The sequence below is a fragment of the Monodelphis domestica genome, chromosome 4, assembly GCF_027887165.1.
Source record: "Monodelphis domestica isolate mMonDom1 chromosome 4, mMonDom1.pri, whole genome shotgun sequence".
NCBI lineage: Eukaryota > Metazoa > Chordata > Mammalia > Didelphimorphia > Didelphidae > Monodelphis > Monodelphis domestica.
In genome coordinates this window covers 230,722,220-230,747,448 of record NC_077230.1, presented here as the reverse complement: position 1 = coordinate 230,747,448, position 25,229 = coordinate 230,722,220, and the positions used below count along the sequence as shown (strand labels likewise).

At 40.1% G+C, this 25,229-nt stretch overlaps 1 pseudogene; it reads left to right on the top strand.

Moving 5' to 3' along the window:
- The first annotated feature begins 23,594 nt into the window (after positions 1 to 23,594).
- LOC100031105 (far upstream element-binding protein 2-like) lies at positions 23,595 to 24,930 on the top strand (annotated as a pseudogene).
- The last annotated feature ends 299 nt before the right edge of the window (positions 24,931 to 25,229 follow it).

The following is a 25,229-nucleotide window of genomic DNA, read 5'->3' as shown; positions in this document are numbered from 1 at the left end:
CCTTCAGCAGCAGCAGCAGTAGTGGTGGGAGGAGGAAAAGACCCTTCTACTCCTCCTCTGTGTTCCATTGCCTCTGAAAGATCTATTAACCTAAGCTATATTGATGAATAAATAATAGAGTGGGGAAGAAGGAGGGAAGAGGGGAGAAGAGGACTTGATATAAGAGTCAGATATGTACATATTAACAGAATAAAACTCATGTGGAATACTATTGTGCTGAAAGGAATAATGAACTGGAGGAATTCCATGTGAACTGGAAAGACCTCCAGGAATTGATGCAGAGTGAGAGGAGCAGAACCAGGAGAACATTGTACACAGAGACTGATATATTGTGACACAATCAAACATAATAGACTTTTCTATTAGCAGCAATGCAATGACCCAGGACAAAACAGAGGAACTTATGAGAAAGAACGCTATCCACATCCAGAGAAAGAACTGTGGGAAGTAGAAATGCAGATGAAAAAGTATGATCAATCACATGGTTTGATGGGTATATGATTGGGGTTTTGGCATTAAAAGATTGCTCCACTGCAATTATGAATAATGTGGAAATAGATTTTGAACAATGATAGAATGGAACTCCTTGTCAGCTTCAGGAGTGGGGAGGGAAGAGGGGTGGGAAAGAACATGATTCTTGTAACAATGGAAAATATTCTAAATAAAATAATTTTAAAAAAGAAAAGAAAAAAGAATAAAACTCATGTAAGGGTGGCTCTGCTTTGAAGATCACAGGGACACAGGTCTATTATTCATTAAAACTTGAATATTGTAAAAGTTAAATTTAGTCTCTACTGATAAAAATATCATATTTTTATGAGGTTTATTAAGATAATTAGAAATCAAGGAAATAAGAAAATACAAAATAAGAAAAAGCATGTGCCTAGGGCACATTAGCCCATTCACAGCCACTTATTACATCTTGCATGCCAGGTAGAGAGCCACTTGTGCTTATAAGTGGAAGAAGAGACCCAAGTAGGCATTACAGCCAGTTTAAATACAAATTGTGATCTCGCCCAGGTGGGAATCTCAGGTGAGATTATAGGGAATTCTGGGAAGTACCAAGGACTTCTGGGGATTCAAGTCTAGGGTTCAAATCTCCATTTTTATAATATAGAAGTGGCCCCCATTGTTATGATATATTATTCATGGCAACTGAAATAATTAAGGGCTTTGTTTCCCCTGACATCTCTGGCTGGTTCATGGACCTTTTTTGAGACATTAAACTGGTCCCCGGATAAGGAATTTACTTTTGGTTCCATTAGTAGTGTAGACACCTACAGCCAAGCCCCAGAAGGCAAGGGTCAAAAGGGGAATCTTTGTTCTCCCCCAAATCTTTGTCATGAGACAACAGTCTCAGCATTTCATGCATATCTAAGAAACACTTAAAGGTTCAGAGGAAGGTCTTCAGTGTTTTAGAGTTTCTCTATAGAAGATTCATGAAAGAATATGGGCAAGAAGTACAGATGGGAAGGTTTGTAGGAGTTCTGAGACTATAAAGTAGTGGGAATAGCCACACTGAAATAATCATAGATCCATTAAAGTATTCATTTCAATTCATTTTAGTAATATTAATTATCTACTATGAACCAGTTCAAGAAGTTTATATTTTATTTGGAAGGGGCTGGGGTAAAATACAGGTGCATGCTTGTAGCACATACTAACAACTATAACAAAAGCACTAATTAGATTTGCATTTTTTAATGCATGCACTCAAACTTTATTAATAGTATATATGCAAACATTTGTTTATATAATGGCTATACAAACATAAACTCCATTGGGAATAAGGGCTTCTCAGTAAGTGTATCTCCGGATGATACGTAATGACAAGATTTCTTCTCTTCCCAGCCAGAAAGAATGTGTGTCTCCCTCTGAGGGAGTTTTCTAGCAGCTTGAGTCTCCATCAGTCCATCAGTACTGCCCTCAAACAAACGTTAAGCCTCAAGTGTGGTGGGAGTGCAGAAGTTTGTCCAGTCAGGATCCAAGAGCATGTGGAGGGCTGGGACCCCTGATGGGTTTCTTATACTTCTAGCTATGGGCATTTGCCAGTTATTCCCAAATTCTGATCGGTGGTCAGTGATCTAATTTGTTTGCCAATTAATTTGGTTAGTACTTGTTGACATAAGGTAATGACCCAAATTACCAAAATTTCCCATTGGTGGTCTGTGCTATTTGGGAGACCCATATGTTTATCAGTTGTTAATGGACATACACATGTTATTTTCCAACCTATATAGCACATATGCTTATTTTAATATTGAAAAATCAATTATGGAAAATAAGCTTCAAAATACTTCACAAAATGGTGATCTATAAGAAAATGGAATCAATAATGTCAAGGCAACAAATTTGTTCTCACTGTGGGGGTGAGGTGGGGTAAGTGGAAAGAATGAAATAAAATATATGTAGCAAAGGAAATAAAAAAATAATTTCCAAGAAGCCATGGCTAGGGGAACTAACAATTGGGGTCACAAGGAAAGAACTCCTCTACATAGTGGCATGTGAGCTGAACCTTGAAAAAAATTAAGAATTCCAAGAATAGGAGGTAAGGCGGGAGAAATTTCTGGTATGGGAGACAGCCTCTGGGAGTTAGAAATTGAAATGTCATGTGTAGTGAGTACTCTTCCAGGGCTACCCCTCCAACTACTTCTCACTTGCAGAATTGGTCCCTAGAGCTCAACTATATTCAAGGCATGGCCTTTGGGGCTCTCTTTATAACACTATAGCCCATAAGCCACCATGAGTATACTTTCTCTTAACAGTCAGTCAGTAGACCCAATAGCTTTTAATATAATAATCATGGGATAGGAAAGCCAGCAAAGCGAAGCAGCAAGGTACATTGAGGAGAGATGGTAGCATGTACAAGATGGAGATGACCACCACTACCACTTTGATTATTATCTCCTCCTGATGAAGGCAGACCAGGATCCCAAGCCCGAGAACTCTGGGAATAGTAGTGTCCACCAAGCCATCAGACCTACTTTTAGCCCAGCCATTGTAGCCATCACTGAGAGGAAAAATCATTGTGGACAAGAGACCCATCTTTCTCCTTATTGCCAGCAATAACTGCCACCCACAGGTCTCAAAAGATGGGCACAGATGCCCTAGGAATAGAAGCACATCTCAGACTACTGGTCTTCCTTTCAGTCCAGTCCTCATAATTATTATCTGGGGGAACCAACTCCTTTGGAGAAGGGGTCAGCCATTCCCACTAACTACCAGTCAACAGTTATTCAAAAGGAAGGTGTGCCAGTCTAGCTGAAGCAGTGGGGCATTCTTTTTATTTTTTTAATTTTGGAAATTTTTATTTAATGAATTAATTTAGAATATTTTTCTATGGTTACAAGATTCATGTTCTTTCTCTGCCCTACCCTGACCCCCCTCCTGTAGCTGACACATGATTCCTTTGGGGTTTTACATGTGTCATTGATCAATACCTATTTCCATATTATTAATGTTTGCACTAGAGTGATGGTTTAGAGTCTACTTCCCCAATCATATCCCCATCAACCCTTGTGATGGAGCAGTTGTTTTTCTTTCTGTGTTTCTATTCCAGTGGGGCATTCTTCAGGGAGATATGGAAGGCATTATGTGCCAAGCAAGTTGAATCATTATTTTCCCCCCAGACTCTGATAGAAAGATCCTAGAACCCTGAACCAAAAAGCCTTTGTAATAGCCACCATCTTGGGAAGTAACCTCTGTGGAGATACATCCTAGCAACCTCTCCTGCAGGTGATATAGCTACAACTGTTGAAAGACCAGAAGGAATGTTCTTGTCCCTAAAGTAGGAGGTACTATTAAATGGTTCAACATCAGAAACTGATCTGATTTAATCAGTAACATTAAAGAAGTATTACCATCTGCTTAGCTGCCGCATCCCAAGGACTATGGAACCTTTCAATCTGACACCTTTCTTATGTGTATCTCCCCTAGCAGAACGTGAACTCCTTGAGAAAAAGGAGTCTGATTTTTCCATTTGTAACCTCAGCACTTAGCACAATGCTTTGTACTTAGTAAATACTTCAGTGCTTTGTTCAATCATTCAATAAAAGTATTATTAATATAGCACAGGAAGAGTAGTGACTACAAAATGCTATAAATAGCATCCTTTGAAAACGTAGACATAAATTTATAGAGTATAGTGATGGTGAGGAATACACATAAGGAACACATATCTCAAGACCTCAGTGTTCTTTCTTTCCATGTGACATTTTCATGAAACTCTACCCTGTCTACTTGTCCAGTAACTGGACTCCCAGGGTCTGCCCCTCTCTAAAGCTCACCAAGGTTAGCTCTCTCCAGTACCCTTCTCTGCTGGCAGAGGATTCTCTCTTGGAAGTTACCTTTTTCTCTATATTTGTTGATGATGAGAATGAGTGTCTTTGATTCTCTCTTCAAAGTCACATGTCAAAGACACAGGGAGGAGAAAAGAGAAGGGAGGTAAAAATTACTTTCCTCTCTCTAAAATAGAGATTCTTAGTTTTTTTTTTTGTGTCATGGACCCCACTGGCAGTCTGGCAAAGCCTGGACTCCTCAGAATATATTTTTTTAAAACTCTTATCTTCTGCCTTAGAATCAATACTAAGACAGAAGAGTGGTGAGGGCTAGGCAATGGAGGTTAAGTAACTTTCCCAGTGTCACACAGCTAGGAGGTGTCTGAATTCAGATTTCTTAAACCCCGGACCTCCCATCTCTAGGCCTGACTCTCTATCCACTGGGCCACCTAGCTGCCACAAGAATAAATTTTTTTTAAAACTTTTACCTTCCATCTTAGAATCAACACCGTATATTGGTCCCAAGGCAGAAGAGTGGTAAGGGATAAGTATTGGGGGTTTAGTGACTTAATCTTTTTAAAAGTAGATTAGAGGGAGGCAGCTGGATAGCTCAGTGGATTGAGAGCCAGGCCTAGAGATAGAACAAATTTGTCCTTAGGTTCAAATTTGACCTCAGACACTTCCTAGCTGTGGGATCTTGGGCAAGTCTCTTAACCCCCAGTGCCTAGCCCTTACCTCTCTTCTGCCTTAGAACTGATACACAATATTGATTATAAGATGGAAGGTGAGGGTTTAAAAAAATATAAAGGAAGCCAATTATATTGAATGTGATCAATATTAATGGAATTAATGTTACTGTTATAAAAATTAATTAAAATTAATGTTAGCTTTATCAAAATTAGTGTTAATATGATCAAAACATTAAAAATAAAGTTTATAGACCTCAGGTTAACAACCCCTACAGCTAGAGTTCCCTTCCACTTTTGTCTTGAACCTCTTCAGGAATTAGCTACATAAAGCCCTGCAAAGGTATGTTAAATTTTTGGTCATCCAATGAAGCTGCTCCCTTTAATTCCACCAGGGATCACCAGATGCCAACATTTTGTTAATACATTAATAACCCATCATCTCTGTTATCAAATCAGTTTTCTATTACTACCTCAACTATGGAAGCAGAGTAGTGAGAAATTATATTTCTCCTTCCCTTACATGTATAGAAGAAGCAGCAAGTAGGCCAGCTTGGTTGGACTTGTACAGTGTTGTGCAAATTAACTGGGATATTGAAAAATAATTAAATTTGTTGATATTAAGTCAACAAGCATTTATTTAATCTATAATAAATCATATAATACTTTACATTTAAAAATTTTTTCACATGTGATGCTCCTTCTTTTGCTCCAATCACTTGTTTTATATGATTTGGCATTGAGTTCACCAGGTTTTATTACATTTTAAAATTATTCATCATAAAACTACACATTTATTATACCGGATGTTAAGCTAGCTTTGATGAACTTTGCATTTTTAAAGTCTGGCCTTGATCATAGCACATATAGATTTTCAATGGGATTTAACTTTGATGCATTCTCAGTCTGCTAAAACATGCTTATGTTCATCTCTTGGACAAATTTCTTTATCTTTTGCAATGAGCAACATAGTGCAAGTTCATGCTGAAGTTGTCTACTTCTTTTTTGGAATTTCTCTAATTCTGGAACAATTATGCTTCTCAGTATATCAATATATTTATCATATTTCATCATTCCTATAAGGGGGCAAGACTTCTTTGCCAACTGAAAGTAAAAACTTATTGAAATATTTTTTGGTCAGTTATAATCTTATGAAGATGCCCATTGGTGGAACCTTGAAGGAAAAAATGAGTTTGATTAGTAAAAGTTACAGTTTCCTCAATTTTCAGGACTCCAGTCTTTGTATAGTCTTGCCTATAACAAGTATTTTTCCTTTGTAGAAATGGTCAGCAGTTCTTTTTTACTGTTCTTCTCACAATTCTTCCAATTTGAAGAAGCCTATAACATATTGGATAGGATTCCGTGCCAAATACCTTCAGTTGCCATGCATTTCTGAAGATCTCTGCTCATTTTTTGAGGATTAATTAGAATGTTGTACAACAGTAGTTTTTCAGCTCTTGGTACAGACAAAGTGTGGGTTTATGTCCAAATCAACTTTTCCTCTTTTAAAATGTTGCCCATTGATAGAGGAAAGCCCTCTCCTCTTTTCTCCATTCTCTGTGCACTTACTACCAGGATCCAGAACCTAGGTTCTATTAACTTAGATGTAAGAATGGGATATACTGGGGGTTTTAATATGCCAAGCCACAGGAATGCCAGGAATCCAGAGCTTGCAAGGATGAGAGTGGCTTTCCTAGTATCTAGGGATCTTCTGGTTGTCAAGGCCTCTACCCTTCCTCCTACTTCCTTCTTCTATGAGGCTCTGGTATAGGAGAAAAATAGTGGATCTTGGGCTTTACTCTCTGGAATTCTTCTAGAAGGTTTGCCTGCTTTACCTCCTCCAGAGGATCTTATTCTCAGTTCCTGTGGTTGTCAGGTGAGCTTTCTGCCTTTCATCTGAACCTCCTGACTCTTGCCTGGGTACTGCTACTCAGTGGTATCAAACTCAAATGGAAATGGGAACCACTAAACCTTTGTGGGCACCATATTAATTTGATTAAAAATGTAATGAAGTTTTTTTGTTTTATTATATTTTTGTTTTGTTAAATATTTCCTATTTACATTCTATCTGGTTCATGCTGCACCCAGGAATGCTGCTGGCCACATGTTTGACAACTTTGCTCTAGTTACTTGCAGCTAAATCAGGGAAAAAATCAGCTAGAAACTGTCTTTTCTCTTTTGACTCCTCTGACCACTGTTTCCATAGCTGAGCTAATAGTATATAATTCAGGGGCTTTTGATGGCTCAGGAAAAGAGGACAGAAAAATTAAAAATGTAAATTTTAAAAGAATAATCCCCCTATCAGCACTCTTTAAACTCTATCACTGGCCCTTTTTGATAAAGGGGCTAGGAAAGGCAAATAGATGACTGAGTGGATAAAGAGCCAAGTAGGAAGATCTGGGATCAAATGTGGCCTCAGACACTTCCTAGCTGTGTGTGATCTTGGGCAAGTCATTTAATCCTAGTTGTGTAAAGATTAAAATTTAGGGGAGATGGGGAGACTGAGGCAGGTAGAAATTAGTTTCTCTCTGCAAGTAGTATTATATTTTTTTAGAGGTTTATTGAAGATTAAGGATTAAAGAAAATACAGGGTAAGAAACACGTGTCCAGGCCATAGAGTGGCCTAGACACAACCTCACCTACATTATGAAAAAAAGCCAGGCCTGCCCCAAAACGGAAGTCCAAGAGTCAAGAGAGAGCTCAAAAGCCTTTGAATCAGCTTAAATACCTTCTCAATCTCGGCCCAGGTGAGATTACAAGGCATTCTGGGGAAGTGGAGCAAAGGCTCGTGGGGATTGTAGTCCTGTATTCGAGTCTATTTTTTACATTCCCTCGTTTGATCGTTTGAAAAAAATTAATTTTTTTTCCAAAGGATCATGAAAACATAATCAATTTAAAGATTACAATAATTTGAGGATAAGAGAAACAAAAGAATAAAACCAATAATTGCTGAACGCATTGACAAAGAGCCAGTTGGGGGCAGTCCCCTTTGGCATGAAAGTACAGATACAAATAAATGTTCAATCAACCACACCCAAAGTTCAATTTTGTGCAACTTGTGGTCTGGAGACTTCTTCATGGTGGCTTCTCCAACAGTTCAGTTCTGGATTCAGAGAGGTAGCATCTTCTTTACCTAAAATTCTCAAAAGGAATTTAAACTTTGCAATTTAAATAATGATTTTTTTTACATTCCCCCCATTAAGAGGGTGATTAAAAAACCGGGATCACTTAGGGATGTATGGCTGAGGTATATGAATCAATTGGCAAGAGATATTAAAAAGACATCAGAAAAATCAAAAAGAAAAGAAAAATCTCTGGATGAAAATATAGACTATCAAAGTCTTATGTGTAAAAATTCCAAGTAAAAGAAAAATAAATGTATAACAGGTCCTTGAATCAGGGCCCAATCAAAATGATCTAAGCAATGAGACATTTACCCAGTCAGTAGCCAGGACTACAGAAAGGTACCACACTATGAGAGGCAGAAAAGGAAGGGACCAGATTATAGAAGACAAGTAGGAGCCAAGGTTTTGGGAATACTCGTCTGTGAATATCTTCAGAGTGAGTGTGGACACAAGGAAAGCTTATGTCTTAACACATGTTAAACATAGTAACCTCGAGTCTTCATACTAGGTTCAAGACCTCTGTATTGGCCTAGAAGTGCATCAATCCATCCTGGATTGGCCTTTTTTTTGGCTCTGTGCAATGGCTCTTGTGTGTATATCTTGTCCTGGAATCAGACAGAATCATTAAGCAAAGTCCCATAATTTATTTAAATAATTAGTGGCACCATTTTTATAGTCACAAGCTTTTTAGGGCATGCTCTGACAAATGTATTTCAAACTTGTAGCACTGAAAAGTCAAAAAGTTAAAGAAAATCTTAATGCTGGTGACATGTGCTTCAAATATAAAAAGGAGAGAAAAAATAATAAAAAAACTGAAAAAGTATATTGCACATGCAAGAAAAATATAATAATAAAAGAGCTTTAAAAAATTCAAAAATATAGCTTATAATCATTGACACTCTGTGTCAGTTAAGAAAATAAAGATTACAAGACTTTCTCACCAAAAATGAGATCCATTTCCTCTTAATATCTGGCCATGATCACTGTGAGTAGAAGGCAAATGAATTGAACAAGGTTAACAATTTTTTAATTTTTAAAAATACAGTAGTACAAATATGTAGTTACCAAAATCCCCAAAATTCTCAATAGCCCAATTAATTACAATAGCAAACAAACACACTTTCATATTTCACATAAGTTGCTGTATGATATTTTAAAAACCTATGAATTGATGGACATTTGTCACAATTTTTACAAACATAGCAATCTTTCAACCTTGGTAATAAACATATATATATATATTTTAAACAAAGTAAAACTCATCTAGGGTTAAGAACATAATCAAGAAACCTATATATCATTCTGGTGCAAGTAAAGTAGTGAGCTGAAGAGTATAAATAAAGGGGTGCTCCTTTTGGAGGCTTTTTAAGGGTACAAATGCCCTGAAATTAACTGCCCAACTTCCATTCACATGTGGGAAGGTTGGGGTTTATAAAATGTATTTCATTTCAGCTAATGGGCCTTACCTTGTGGTAGGGGCAGGCAAAAATAACCAGATTGTTAAAAAAATTCCAAAAATCATATTTAAAAAACCCTTAAAATCAAATCATTTGAGGTATTTAGCACATTAAAATTCCAAAGGTTGTTAATACAATTATAACCAGTTCTGAAGTCCATCTATCCTCAGCAAAATAGAAAAAAGCTGTTTTTTCATATATGGGCTTATTCACAATAATATTTGTTCAACACAGTTATAGGGGAAAAACAACAGAATTTCAAAACTCAGTACATTCAAAATAAATTCAATCAACCTTCAGTTCAAGCAGAATAATATTGAATCCAGTAATATATGAACTTAAAATCACAAAGTTAAACCTTAAACAAAAAATGCAATAGAATACAGAGATTTTTATAAACCATTGGAGTCTGAAATGCCTTAGAATATAGCCTTTAGTCTCTTCAAAGTTCCTTGGGTTCTTATCCATTTAAATGTCTATTGTCAGAAGGCAGAGTAGTAAGGGCTAGGCAATGGGTTTCAAGGGACCCGTCCAGGGCCTCATAGCTGGGAAGTATCTGAGGCCAGATTTTAACCCAGGACCGTCTTTATGTCTGGCTATCAGGTCACTGAGCCACCCATTTTCCTCCCCAAAGTTAAAGTTGAATCTTTGGGCTGAGTCTGCTCCCTGATAGGCAGGTAAAATCAATGAAATTACCAAAACAGTCAAAAATCCTTTTAAACAGCCCATTGCTTTTTAAGTTTCTGTTTGAAAAATCTGTTTCTTCTCCTCTCCCTTTTCTCTCTTTCCCCTCTCCCCTGATATGATCCCTCCTCCTGCCCCAGTCCACCCACGTGGAGCCAATACACCCCCGTTTGCTTGGAGGCTTAGCTTAAGGGAAAATTACCCGGTCTCCTTTCCCTCTCGTCTCTCCCCTCCTCCCACATGGCCAATACTGTTACCAGCTGGTTGCAATGAGTCCTGAGCGATCTGCTCCAAGGATCTGGGTGATGAGCCAACTGGGGTTGTGCTCGTGGGTCTGGGGCACAGAAATAGGCAGGCAGTGGGCCGGTGAGAGGCCAGGAGCAGGAGCTGGAGTGGCTGTGGGGGTGGGCAAGGCTGGGACCAGGTACCAGGTGAGGAGGATCGGGGCTGCAGGCTGCAGGCAGGAAGTGATGGGGCCGAGCCAGGTGGGCTGGGCAGCAGGTCTGGAGCCTGTAGCAGCTTTGTGAGGGTAGAAAACCTTGGCCAGAGAGATATGGCTCAAAAAATTTTTTTTTTCTAGGTACTAGATATTAAAAGTTGAACTAAAGATCAGAAATCAGAAGATTGAGTTTTTTTTTATCCCTTCGTGGTCGCCAAACTGTAAAGATTAAAATTTAGGGGAGATGGGGAGACTGAGGTAGGTAGAAATTAGTTTCTCTCTGCAAGGAGTATTATATTTTTTTAGAGGTTTATTGAAGATTAAGGATTAAAGAAAATACAGGGTAAGAAACACATGTCCAGGCCATAGAGTGGCCTAGACACAACCTCACCTACATTATGAAAAAAAGCCAGGCCTGCCCCAAAACGGAAGTCCAAGAGTCAAGAGAGAGCTCAAAAGCCTTTGAATCAGCTTAAATACCTTCTCAATCTCGGCCCAGGTGAGATTACAAGGCATTCTGGGGAAGTGGAGCAAAGGCTCGTGGGGATTGTAGTCCTGTATTTGAGTCTCTTTTTTACAGTTGCCTAGCCTTATGGCCATCTGCCTTGGAACAGCAATTCTAAGACAGAATGTAAAGGTTTAAAACAAACAAACAAAAAATGCAACAAAGGCATTGGGAGAGCAGGCATCAGTTCTTAAGTCTTTTTTTTTTTTTTGGCTGGAAGGTAAGGCTGACAAAGCTGTTTTGCATTTGAGGGTAACAGGAAGTGTTTAATTAAAAGAGCCTTTTGCAAAGTTTGTATTTTTAAAATTTGTTTATTTGTATTTTTTTTCCCAAACCCTTACCTTCTGTCTTGGAACCAATACTGTGTATTGGTTCCAAGGCAGAAGAATGGTAAGGGCTAGGCAATGGGGGTCCAGTGACTTGCCCAAGGTCACACAGCCAGGAAGTGTCTGAGGCCAGATCTGAACCCAGGACCTCCCATCTCCAGGCCTGGCTCTCAATCCACTTAGCTACCCAGCTGTCCCAGCAAAGTTTGTATTTTTAAAATAAGGTTTAGTTAATTCTTTCAAATTGTTTTTGTTTCTCTGGTTTGATGAATAAAAACAATGTATTTTATGATTGACTACTATGGTTGGTGAAAGATGAAATGAATGAGAAAACAAAAGTTCAATCTTCCAAGAAGAGTTATTTACTAAACCAAGCATGGCAATTGCCCAACCAACCTGGACTAAGCCCCTTCCTCAGCTTAGGTCTGGCCCAAGACTTTTATACATTCAAAACAATTAAATAAGACCAATAAATTAAAAGGAAATGATGGTATGTTAGGGAATCTGAATTCTAATTGGAGGAAAGATTAAGGACTTTCCAAGTTGGGAATGTGGAATGAACAGGTACAATTAACTGAATTAAGAAAAAGATGTCTCACTCCCTTCACATGTCTATAAACAATCAAAGGAACATGGAAACAATAACTGATTGATCAGTATGGACCAGTTTTCAGAGCAGACACATGGGTGTACAGTTGCGAGGAAACTCCTTGTATCATGATGTCTTTGGATCTTATTGGGTGTCTGGTCTGCATAACCTGAGGTCCTTAGTTAAAGGTCTTTAAACAGCAAGTCTAATAGGTCCAGTTTCCTAGCCATGCAGCACTGGGTTCAAACAATGCAATGAAGTTTTCTCCCAATTCCTATAAAGTTTTCTTACAAGACAGAAATTGGACTAGATTCATAATTGTATAGAGAGGGAACTGAGTTAACTCAAGAATTGAGTCAAAAGATGGAGTCAGTGTGCTTCACTCAGTTTCCACAATTAATCACTTGCTATTCTAATCATCTCAATTCCCTCAGTTTCCTCCCTTTTGATATTATGGAGGAGTGGGTAGAGATAAAAGACAACTTGCTTAATCTCACACAACTAAGAAATGGCTGAGACCAGAGTATATCCCCAGGTTTCCTTCAAGATTCAATAAGTATCTGCTCTAAGTTTAAAATGTCTGTTATTCATACTCTAATGAAATATGTTGCATGTGGTCAGTTGGGAAGAATAGCTCAGTTATATTAGAGGGTAAATAGGTTTTTGTGGTCTAGCTTGGGAGACCAAATACCAGTGGTAGGGTCAGTACCTGTTTTATGTAGTCTGGGCTAGCCTAGGAAAGTTATTTAATTTCCTTGCCCTGAGGAATAAAAGGCTTAGTCTGGGGGCAGCTAGGTGGCTCAGTGAATCAAGCCACAGAAAATCTTCCTCACTCCCCTTAACTCTAGGAGTTAATTCCAAAAGGTTGCATTTAACTTCTTTTGGGGCCACATAATTTCTCAGGCTGTGGGAGGGAGGGTAGGGTGATTCTTGTGTTTTGGAAACAAAGGAAAAGAGGATGCACATGGAAGCATCCCCTAGCTCTCAATGTTTTCCCTTTGATCTGTATGCATGGTTTCAAATTGTTATCCAGAATGGCTGTATAAGTTCACAACTCTGCCAACAGTGTATTAGTGTCTCAATTTCCCCATATTCCCTCTAAAATTGAACATTTTCCTTTTTTGGTCATATTAGCCAATCTGATAGATGTGAGACAGTATCTCAGAGTTGTTTTAATTTTCATTTCTCTAATGTGATTTGGAGCATTCTTTCATTTGACTATTGATAATTTTAATTTCTTCTTCTGAGAACTGCCTGTTCATATCCTTTTGACCATTTATCAGTTGGGGAATGCTTTATAGTTTTATAAATTTTGACTCAGTTCTCTATATATTTGAAAAACGAGACTGTTGTCATATATATTTGTTATAAAATTTCCCCCCCGTTTTTTGTTTCCCTTCTAATCTTAGTTGCATTGATTTTGTTTGTACCAAAATCCTTTTAATTTACTAGCCAAATAGAATAGTGGACCAATGGAACAGATTAGGTAATCAACTCTATTTCTTAGCTAGTACCACATTGTTATGATGGTTATTGTTTTCTAGTACAGTTTGAGATCTAGTATGGCTAGGTCTCCATCCTTCATACACACACACACACACACACACACACATATATATATATACATACACACACACACACACAATTTCTTGATATTCTTGATCTTTTGTTTTCCCAGATAAATTTTGTTATTTTTTTCAGTTCTATGAAATAATTTTTGGGAAGTTTGACTGATATGGCACTGAATAGGCAAATTAATTTAGGCAGAATTTCCATTTTTATTATATTTGCCCAGGCAATCATGAGAAGTTATTATTTTTCCAAATATTTAGGTGTGACTTTATTTGTGTATAAAGTGTTTTATAATCATGTTCACATAGTTTCTGGGTGTGTTTTGATGGGTATATTCCCAGATATTTTATATTATCTTCAGTTATTTTATTTTTTAAAATTTAATTTATTTTTTCCATATTGTTCATTTTTGAGAGTAACCTTATAAAAACAAAATCCCCAAATATAAAACCAGATAAACAACTGAAAAATCATATGCTTTCATCTGCATTCTGACTCCAACTCTTCTTTCTCTGGAGGTGGATAACATTCTTTTCCTAAGTCCTTCAGAAGTGTCCTGGATCTTTGTATTACTGAGAGTAGCTAAGTCTATCACAGTTGATCATTCCAGAGAATTGCTGTTACTGTGTACAGTGTTTTCCTGCTTCTGCTTATTTTACTCTGCATCAGTCCTTGAAGGTCTTCCCAGCTCTTTCATCTTCAGTTATTTTGAATGGAATTTCTCTTTCTATCTCTAGTTGTTGGACTTTGTTGATGGTATGTAGAAATACTGATGTTTTATATAGATTTATTTTAACTTTGCTAAGGTTGTTAATTGTTTCATTTTGTTTTTTTAATTGATTCTCTGGATTCTTTAAGTATACTATTTTATCATTTGCAAAGAATGTTAACTTTGTTTCCTTATGGCCTATTCTAATTCCCTCAATTTCTTTTTCTTCTCTTATTGCTATTGCTAGAATTTCCAGTACAATATTGAACAGTAATGGTGATAATGGATGTTAGGACCACTTGGTTGAGGGTCCCAAGGGTAAGAATGCAGATGGACTCAGGGCGGGGCTGATGGCAAGCAATATTGGTCTCAGATAAATATTTATAGAGGGTTGAATCAGGCAGAGGGATTAGATCACTCACAATGGAAGTCAATGATTAACAGGATAGAAACAATGGATTTAAATTACCTCAGTGGCTTTGAAAAGAGGTTTCTATAGGTGATCACTGAACATGTCAATGGGTGACCTAGCTTCTCACACAAGAACATACAATTTTTACAAAGTACAGCAGGGAGGGGTTAGAAACCTTAGGTGAAGTCATGAGGTTGTGTGACTGATTCTTGCTAGGCTATGACTGATTTTACTGGAGTCCACTCTTAATACTGGGGGCTACAAATGGGCATCCTCACTTCACCTCTGATCTTATTGAGAAGAACTTATTTTCATTAAAGATATTGCTTGCTGATAGTTTAAGATAGATGCTATTTATTATTTTAAGGAAAGCTCCATTTATTCCAATGGTCTCTAATTCTTTTAAAATAAGGAATGGGTGTTGTATTTTGTCATATGATTTCTGTGGTTTTTGTTATTGATATGGTCAATTATATTGATAGTTTTCTTTCTTTAAAAATACATCTAATCCCTCTGCCTGATTCAACCCTCTATAAATATCTATCTGAGACCAATATTGCTTTGGTACCAATACACAGTACTGATTCTAAGACAGAGGGTATAAGGTTGTTGTTAGATCACTCACAATGGAAGCCAATGATTAACAGGATAGAAACAATGAATTTAAATTACCTCAGTGACTTTGAACAGAGTTTTCTATAGGTGAACATTCAACATGTCAATGTGTGACCTAGCTTCTCACACAAGAACATACATTTTTTACAAAGTACAGCAGGGAGGGGTTAGAAACCTTAAGTGAAGTCATGAGGTTGTGTGACTGATTCTTGCTAGACTATGACTGATTTTACTGCATCTATTCTCTTTCTTAAGTTTTGGTGTTTCCATTTCCATTTGGCCAATTCTATTGCATAAGAAATTGTTTTCTTCAGTGTGCTTTTGAGCCTCTTTTTCCATTTGCTCTGTTTTAGTCTTTGGGGAGTTGTTTTCTTCAGTGTTTTCTGGCCTCCATTTCCATTTGACCAATTCTAGTTTTTAGGAAGGTTTTTTCCTTCTTTGATTTTTTTTTCCTTATGCTGTTGAAGCTCTCTGCCATTTCTCTTATTTTTAAAAATTATTTTCTAGTTCTTCTAGGAGTTCTTTTGGGGCCTAAAACCCTTTTGCTCTTCCCTTTGAGGCTTCAGTCATTTCCATTTTTGGCATTATTATCCTTTTCTAAGTTTGTATTCTGATATTCCATGTTACTAAAGCAATTTTCTAAAGTGAGGTTTTGCCTTTGTCTTGCTCATCTTACTAGTTTTTCTTTTTTTTCATTACCTTGTTCATATGTTGAAGTTCTGCTTTGCTCCTGGTGTAGAGGGAATATTGTTCCAAGCCTGCAGTTTAGCCTGCTCTGGTGTTTGGGGTGAGTCTGGAAGCCTTTGGGACACACAGGGTGTACTTAGTGGGGATGTGTGACTCATTATTAGGATGTTTGTAGCTCTTTTGTCTAGCTGGATTCCACTTTCCTTGTAGCCAATTCCCCTGGTATTGCTGGAGATAGATTGGTCCCTAGTCCTATTGAATTTTCCCCCAACAAGCTGTACTGTGTGGGCTAATCCTGCTCACACCCTTTCATGGGTTGTTTCCTGGCCCCTCTGGTACCCTTCTTGGATGGTTTGGGTGGGCTGGTCCCTCTAGCATACTGGGCTCCACTCAGTAGACAAGTGTTGCTGGTACCCTTCTCTTCCACATTAGGTTAACTGTTTCCACTGGTACTCTTTCCTGCCACATTGGGTAGACTGGTCCTATCTGTAGTAGTCCCACATGTAGTGGGTTGGCTCTTGTTCTGCTGGTGCCACAGTGACAGACTGGCCTACTCTTCCTCTTCACCTCTATGAGCTAGGTTCCTCTTCCTTTTTTTGGTTTTGAGGTGGTTTTCCCTCCTCCCCCCTTTTTCTTCCTTTCTTTTTTATTTAGATATTTATAGATGGGTTTGGATGAGTTGGGAGCATTCCTTACTCCACCATATTAGTTTCTGGGATTGAAAGTCCTCTTGCTAGAGGTTTTTTAATAGAATTCCTTTGGCTCTGTGGAAGAATACCTTTCTGACCTAATGGCCATAGATCAGCATTGGCGAAGATGTAGCACATGTGCAGAGCTGGCACTTGCAGAGCCCCTCAATTTCCCCTCTTCCCAGTGCCTGAGGACATTTTTGGCATGCCCTACCCCTCTGTACATCCACCCAAAGCAAGAATTTTCTCCCTTAGCTCTCTCTGGTAATGCAGGGGCTCATGGATAGCTTGAATTTGCCCTCTGGGCACTTGAACTCAGAAAAGGTTGGACAAGGCTGCTATAGATTGTTACCTTGATGAATGCTAAAGTGGAGGAGATGACCTTGTTTAAACTTTAGGAACTATATCCTTTTTATCCATTGATATCAGTAATTTAAAATTACATTTTGTGATCCATGGAGGTCTCATTGCACTCTAATCCCAAGTATGAATCCCTGGACTTGCCTGAGTTAAACCTATCCCATAGTATCACCATTTAGAATACTGCTTCTATGTGAAAAAGAATTCTAATTTCCTGATGACTGACTTACAAATCAAAGAACTTGCAACCCTAGTTTTAGTGCTCAAGCAGTGATGAAGGTTTGGGCTAGTTGGTACCTATGAAGGACCTGGATACTGTAGGTATGATCAAGGACTTTTGAAATCCTAGTCCAATGTCATTTTCCTCTCTGTCTCTTTATTGATGAAATATTTTCTTTGGCCTCCATTTCTCAGTTCAGTACCTTCAAGAGTAAGCAAACAATGCACTTGGTTTAGAGCAGAAAGTCAACCTGCCGTCCAAGTTTGCTTTAAAACAATATCTTGATAACTATTGAATTAGTTTCCTTTGTAATCCTATGTATTTTATTTTATGTTTTAAAAAATAACCTGAGCAGAGATTTGAAGGCATTACTCGACTGAAAGAGGTCCACAAACAAAATAGGTCAAGATTCTCTGGTTTTGAGCTATCTGGATCATTATGCTGAGAGCTGGGTTGGGCTGAGATCAGTCTGTGAACCTCAGGGGCTTTAGCTGAGGTCAGTCTGGGTTGGGAGAAAAGGGTGGAAAAGAGAAGGAGGACGACCCAGAGAATGGCAAAGATGGAAAGTCTTCTGGTTAGGCTGATCTCCATTTTCTCCTCTTTTTTAAAAATAATAAATGTTAAAGCAGGAAACATAGTGGTTGGAAAATGTCAGCAGTTTCTCTGGCTGATGATAGAACCATGCTTGGGAAGAAAAAGATCTCATCTGGCAGGGGAGTTAGCTTCTAATGACTTTTAAAAAACAAAACATAAAAAACCCCAAATGCATAGCCAAGTAATAATAACAGCTAATATCTATATGGTGTTTATTATGTGCTGGGCACTGTGCAAAGCTCTTTATAATCATTATCTCATTCGATCCTCCCAACAACCCTGGGAGGAAGGTGTTATTTATTATCCTCATTTTACAGTTGAGGAAACTGAGGCAGAGGTGAAGTGATTTGCCCAGAGTCACACAGCTAGGAAGTATCTGAGACTGAATTTGAATTTAGGTTTTCCTGATTTCAGGTCCAATGTTTTAACCACTGCCTCACAGTATCTCTGACAAAGCTATTTTTCAACCTGAATTGTCACCATTCTATTTTATAAATTCAGAGCATCCTAAACTCCCCTTTGTAAGGTTGATAAATCCTCAGTATCCCTTGCCAACAGGGCGGGGCCAATGGTACTGAAGCATGCTGAGGAAGCATCCTGTGCCTACTCTGTTGTGAAGCTATTCCCAAGAGATGGGAGAAATCAGAGTGAAGTGGGGGAGGGGAGGAGTTGATGGAGACAAACCCTCTAATATTTTCCTCATGTTTGTGGCATCACTGCTGCTCGCTGGCAGAAAGGAAAGGGGGAGGCTCTGGATAGGGCTTTTGTTTTTGTGTGTTGCATGGGAAAAAGCTCATGTTCCCAGCTTCTCTGAGTGAAAGCCCCAGGCATAATAGTCAAGGCTTTGTGAAAAGGAGAAGACTCTTTAGCTCCCCCAACTCTGGTCCTTGAGCCCTATCCTGAGCCATTCTAGCCTTGGCCTAGGCTTTGTGGCGGTGAAGGGGTGTTAGATCCATTTCTCTCCAGTGGACTGTTGAACACTGGGTAGATGCCAGGGAAATACTTAGGGTAAAGGCATCCATTCTTCCTCCATCCAGACAACTCATCTTTGCTCTTGCTCAAGGACCAGGCATAAGAGGCAGCTCTTTGTAACAGGAAAAAACCAAACTATTGAATTAGGAATTGGGAGACTAGGGTTCTAGCTCAGGCCCCATCACCAAATAGAAATGTGGCTTTAAGTTAGTCATTTTCAGTTCTCTGTGGCTCAGTTCCTCATCTATAAAATGGTGAGATTGATTCTAGAGAGATCTCTAATTCTTATATGTCTGGGAAAGGTAGGATCATTGGTTCATAGATTGAGAGCAGGAAAGGATCATTGAATCTGTACCCCCTCCTTTTTTAACAGATGGAGAAATTGAGGCACAAAGCCAAGTTATCTAGCTAACTAACAAGGGATTTGAATATAGGCCTTTCTGACTTCAAGGCCAGCACCCTATCCATTATACCATAATGGCTCTCGACGTGTGACTATCATGACTAAATCATTTAGAAGGAAAATTCATGGGGATTCTGAAATACAAGGGGTAGTGAGGATGGATAGGGGACTGGAGCTAGGGCATGGAATAATGATTAAAAAAATTTGCCCAGACTGTTCATTGGTAAGAGTCCTTCTTTACTTTAGATTACCCATCCTCTAATACATGTATAACCCAGTGGAATTGTTTCTCAACTCTGGGATGGGAGAGGGAAGAGGGGAAGGAGATAACACAAATCATATAACTTTGGAAAATATGTAAATTTGTTATTGGAATAAAATAAAGATAAAATTTAAAAAATAGATTGCCCATCCTCCAATCCTCTGAAGACTTAGAACAGTGATGGCTAACCTTTTAGAGGGGTGAGTGATGTGAGAAATGATTTCAGGTGAAGGGGCCTGTAGTCATTCTCTGTAACCAGTGCTAGTGGGAATTGGGATAAGGACCCCTCACAGCTTCTATGGGCTACTCATTACTCTTTCTCACTCCCAGAATATACGTTTCTTGAGGGCAGGGATTATTTTATATTTTTGGTGCCCCGATGACTACCATATTTGTGTTTTTTTTCAACTAGAACTGTGAATTCATTGGAATAAGGAACTCCTCATGAGGAAACATCTTCCCTCTTATTAATACACAATAGTGAGTATGTTGCAGCTTCTAATCTTGGAGAGCTGCCTAGAACAATGAGAAGCTAAGTCACTTGTCCAAAGTCACACAGCCAATATATATCAGAGGCAAAGCCTGAACCCAGGTCTTCCTGACTCTGAAATCCACTCTTTATCTACCAGGAGGCTCTGATTCCTCATGGCGGCTGCTTTGTTGATCAGTCCTTAGGGGAATGAAGCTTTAGGTTCCTGCACGAGACTAGTTCTTCTAGATCTGTGGTTGCAAACCTATGGCACATATGCCAAAGGAGGCACTCAGAGCCCTCTCTTTGGGCATGCATGCCATCACCCCAGTATAGAGATTTACCAGAATTTACTACAGAGAATGATGAGTTCTACCTCCCTCTGAGGATTTTCATAGCACATTACTCCCCAATGCTGCATTGTCCATGGATGGAATAGCATTTTTGCTGCCTTGATTCATGGCTGGGCTGTCCTCTAGTTGGCACTTCCAGACTGTATTCCTATTCTGAGCTCAGCTGCAGGCATCTGTGGTATGGGCTCCAGTTCCTGCACCTTCTGAGATCTTACAAGACTGTATAACAAGATCTAAACAGTGGGCAGCTAGGTAGCTAACAGTGGATAAAGCACTAGAGCTGGAGTTAGGAGGACTTGGATTCGAGTCTGACTTCAGATACTTCCTAGCTGTGTGATCCTGGGCAAGTCCCTTAACCCTGTTTGGCTAACCCTTGCCACTCTTCTATCTTAGAATTGATGCTAAGAAGATAATAGTTAAAAAAAAAATCCAAGTAGAATGTGGCCCTTCCCAGGCACAGGCTTGCCTTGGAGACTGTTGCTCACCATGGGAGGCCCTTTGGGGGGAATGGCACCTCCCCCCCACTGGTCCTCTGCAGTTCAGAGGCTTAACTATGCTTTGTGACCAGAAGGATGAAAAGAGAAGTTGAGTTTCTCTGTTAGAGCCATTCTAAGGCATTCTTGGTTCTGGCTCCACAGCCCATCCAAAGGCCTTTCCTTCATGAGAGAACTGGCAAAAGAGAATACCTATGAAGGCTCCCAAGTGGAGAGTTGGGCCCCTGTGAGCCAAGGGAGAATTTTCATCACGTGCTTCTAGGCCTGGACACTGAGTGGCCAGGCCCTCCTTCCCCTTTCTACTACATACACATATGAAGCAGTGACTCTCTGGTTCTGAAGGCCAGCTCCAGTTACATTTAGGTACCCTGAAGGGGGTCAGGGATATAGCTTGCCTCTGCTATTCTCAAGCCCCCACTTTGTATTCTCCTCATTTTAAAGACCCCAAAGAGTCCTAGTTTTATTTAACTAGTTAATAGTCAAATTTACATTTTAAAACAAAACAAAACAAAACTTTATAGTTGGTTCCAAGGTTGAAGAGCCATAAGGCAAAACTCATTCCTAAATAGCAGTTCCGAGGTAGCCAGGGCTCACTCCCCAGTGCAGGGATTCCACACCCTGTCCCTAGAAGTGAAAAGGACAAACAAAACAGGCCAAGGCCTTAAGTCTGTTTCTTGGGGCCACAAGGCAGAAGGGGAGGGGGACATCTTTCACATTTGAATGCCACATGCCACTTGGGAGGAGAGGAAAGAGATACAGAAAGGGACAGAGATGGAGAGAAGATGGAGAGATACAGAGACTGAGAGGCAGAGAAAGGCAGAGACACCGAGATGGAGAGGCAAAGACAGAGAGACTATCCCACTTTAGTTCTTTAAAAGACTTCATTCCAGCTAAGGAGCCAGTAGAAAGAGGTTGGTCTCAACTAGATGGCAGGCTAATACACAGTATCTATGTGTGTGCCAGTCCTCCCACACCAAGGAACAAGTCCCTGGAATCTCCAAAGTGGCTGCCTCCCTCTTAGGTGATCTGGGCACACACCAAAAAGCCCTGTTACACGTATTTAAGTTTATACAAAATAAGGAAGGAATTTGCCTTAGATGGAGAAGAATTAAGAACTCTTTACCCCCAGTTCTTTTAAGCCCCAGGCCTTGGAGGGAGCCCAGGGGATAAAGACATTACCTTAATCTTTTTCCAGACATTTACACAGACTAGAGACAAACTTCCCTTTGACAGTGGGAATGCAGGGGCAACGAGGTATCTCAGTGGATTGAGAGCCAGGCTTAGAGATGGGAGGTCTTGGGTTCAAATTTGATCTCAGATACTAGCTAGCTGTGTGGTCCTGAGCAAGTCATCTAAACTACAAGACCTAGACTTTACTGCCAATATACAGTAAGAAGGTAAGGGAAAAGAAAGGAAGGAAGAAAGAAACAAAGAAGTCAAAATGCAGAATGGGTTTTAATTTGCTTTCAGGCTCCAGAGTAAATCTGTGATGAGAAAAGAATCCTGATATCTGTGCTTTTTGGGTGGTTCTTCTATTTCCTCCCATACTCCTGTGCAAGTGAGTTCTTCTCCCAGAACAGGTGGGCTACATCAATTAAAACCAAGCCATTGCTGACCCCTCATGGGGTCCCTAAAGGCAAGTGTTCAGGTTCTTTTCTTTTCTTCCTATCCTGTTAATTAATTACCAGTTTCTATTCTGGGATGGGCAGGGGGATAGATGCCTGGATTGTTTGTTTTGATTCTGCTTGCACCAAACATTATTTGCTAATCCTTTGGAGCCTCACTTTCCTTATTTGCCAAACAGATAAACCCCCTGTTCTACTGATCCCACCAGGTTGTGGTGAGGAACAAAGAAAGGCTTCCGTATGGAGTAGGCAGACCTCTAGCTTGGAGCACTCTGGGTATTTTCAGCATCCCTAAGAGGGGTCCTCAAGACATGCCTGCCCACCCAGGGTTGCTTTTAGACTTTCCCTAACTGAATAAATAATGCTCTGGAAATGAGAATGCTCCTGTTCTGGGTTTGCTTCCTTGTAATTTATTTATCTGTACTTGGCCTACATATGGCTGTAGCTTTGTTACCACTCCCTTCCCCCAAGGTAGTAGAAAAAAGGGGTCTGCTTTTCATTTTCCTCTTTTTTCCATTGCTCTCTTTATCCTTTCCAAACCTTCCCTGCCTCAACCCCAGCCTTCCAAAATTTGAGTGGATTTTCCCTAACTGATCCCTTCCAGACCCAACTTGCTCTTAATACTTGCATCTATAATTTGCACTAGAATAGATTTTGCTGTCTTGAGAATATGATGGTTTTCTTTCCCCCATTGGTTTACTCTCTCTCTGTCTCTTTCTCTGTCTCTGTCTTTCTGTCTCTTCCTCTCTATTTGTCTGTCACTCTATCGCTGTCTGTCTGTCTCTCCCCCTGTCAAATAATTAAGGACAAACACCTTAGGTCCTATTCCTCCCTTCTTCTCTTTCCCCTTATGTCTTTCTCTCCCTCTCTCCCTCCCTCCCTCTCTCCCTTCCTTCCTTCCTTCCTTCCTTCCTTCCTTCCTTCCTTCCTTCCTTCCTTCCTTCCTTCCTTCCTTCCTTCCTTCCTTCCTTCCTTCCTTCCTTCCTTCCTTCCTTCCTTCCTTCCTTCCTTCCTTCCTTCCTTCCTTCCTTCCTTCCTTCCTTCCTTCCTTCCTTCCTGTTCCTATACAACAGTGAATAACAGCACTCCAGATTTTGGTTTTGGGGGCCAAAAGAGACAGTTGGAAGATGGAGATCAACCTGAGAGCAAGAAACTGGCAGCCCAAGGCGATTCTCTCAGTTCTCTACTTGGGCCTATTCATCCTCCTCCCTGGTCTTCAATGACAGAAGAGTACCGTGTTCCTGATGGCAGGGTGGGACTAATCATTGGCAGAGGTGGTGAACAGATCAACAAGATCCAGCAGGACTCAGGCTGCAAAGTACAGATCTCACCAGACAGTGGCGGCTTACCTGAGCGAAGTGTGTCACTGACAGGAGCCCCGGAATCAGTGCAGAAGGCAAAGATGATGCTAGATGACATTGTATCCCGGGCCGAGGTGGTCCTCCTGGACAGTTCCATGATAATTCAAATGGGGGTCAGAATGGCACAGTGCAGGAGATCATGATTCCTGCAGGAAAAGCAGGACTGGTGATTGGCAAAGGCGGGGAGACCATTAAGCAGCTGCAGGAGCAAGCTGGAGTGAAGATGATTTTAATTCAAGATGGATCCCAAAATACCAATGTGGACAAACCTCTCCGGATTATTGGTGACCCATATAAAGTATAGCAAGCCTGTGAGATGGTGATGGACATCCTCCGAGAACGTGACCAAGGAGGCTTTGGGGACCGGAATGAATATGGATCCCAGATTGGTGGTGGGATAGATGTGCCAGTACCCAGACATTCTGCTGGTGTGGTCATTGGCCGGAGTGGAGAAATGCTCAAAAAAATACAAAGTGATGCTGGTGTCCGAATACAATTCAAACAAGATGATGAAACAGGTCCTGAGAAGATAGCCCACATCATGGGACCCCCAGACCGGTGTGAGCATGCTGCCAGAATCATCAATGACCTCCTCCAGAGTTTAAGGAGTGGTCCCCCCGGACCTCTTGGGGGCCCAGGCATGCTTCCTGGAGGGAGGGGCCGAGGCCGAGGCCAGGGTAACTGGGGACCTCCTGGTGGAGAGATGACTTTCTCCATTCCAACTCACAAGTGTGGGCTTGTTATTGGTAGAGGTGGGGAGAAGGTGAAAGCCATAAATCAACAAACAGGCGCCTTTGTGGAGATCTCTCAGCAGCTCCCACCAAATGGGGACCCTAATTTCAAGCTCTTCATCATCCGGGGATCCCCTCAGCAAATTGACCATGCCAAGCAGCTTATTGAGGAGAAAATTGAGGGTCCTCTCTGTCCAGTTGGACCAGGTCCTGGGGGACCAGGTCCTGCTGGTCCAATGGGGCCCTTCAACCCAGGACCTTTTAACCAGGGGCCTCCAGAAGCTTCCTTCCTTCCCTCCTTCCCTCCTTCCTAGGCCTAGTGTTATTGATCACTCTGCATTTTAAACTCACCTTTAACCCATGCTTGAGCACAGTCCTCCATTTTTAGAATACTAACCAACTAATTGATGGGTTTGAGTTTCCAGTTGTTAATAGCTGTTCCTAATTCCATTAGCATATGTGTTTCAGTGACTATTTGAAAACAGAAGACTTGGACTCCCTAGGGTTGATAGTGTTATAGAGAGATGTGCTGCTATAAAGGGACATGGCTCCCCCCTTTTTGTATTAATCTCAAAAGTCTGGGAAAATGTATCAGATACCTAATTTATTAATT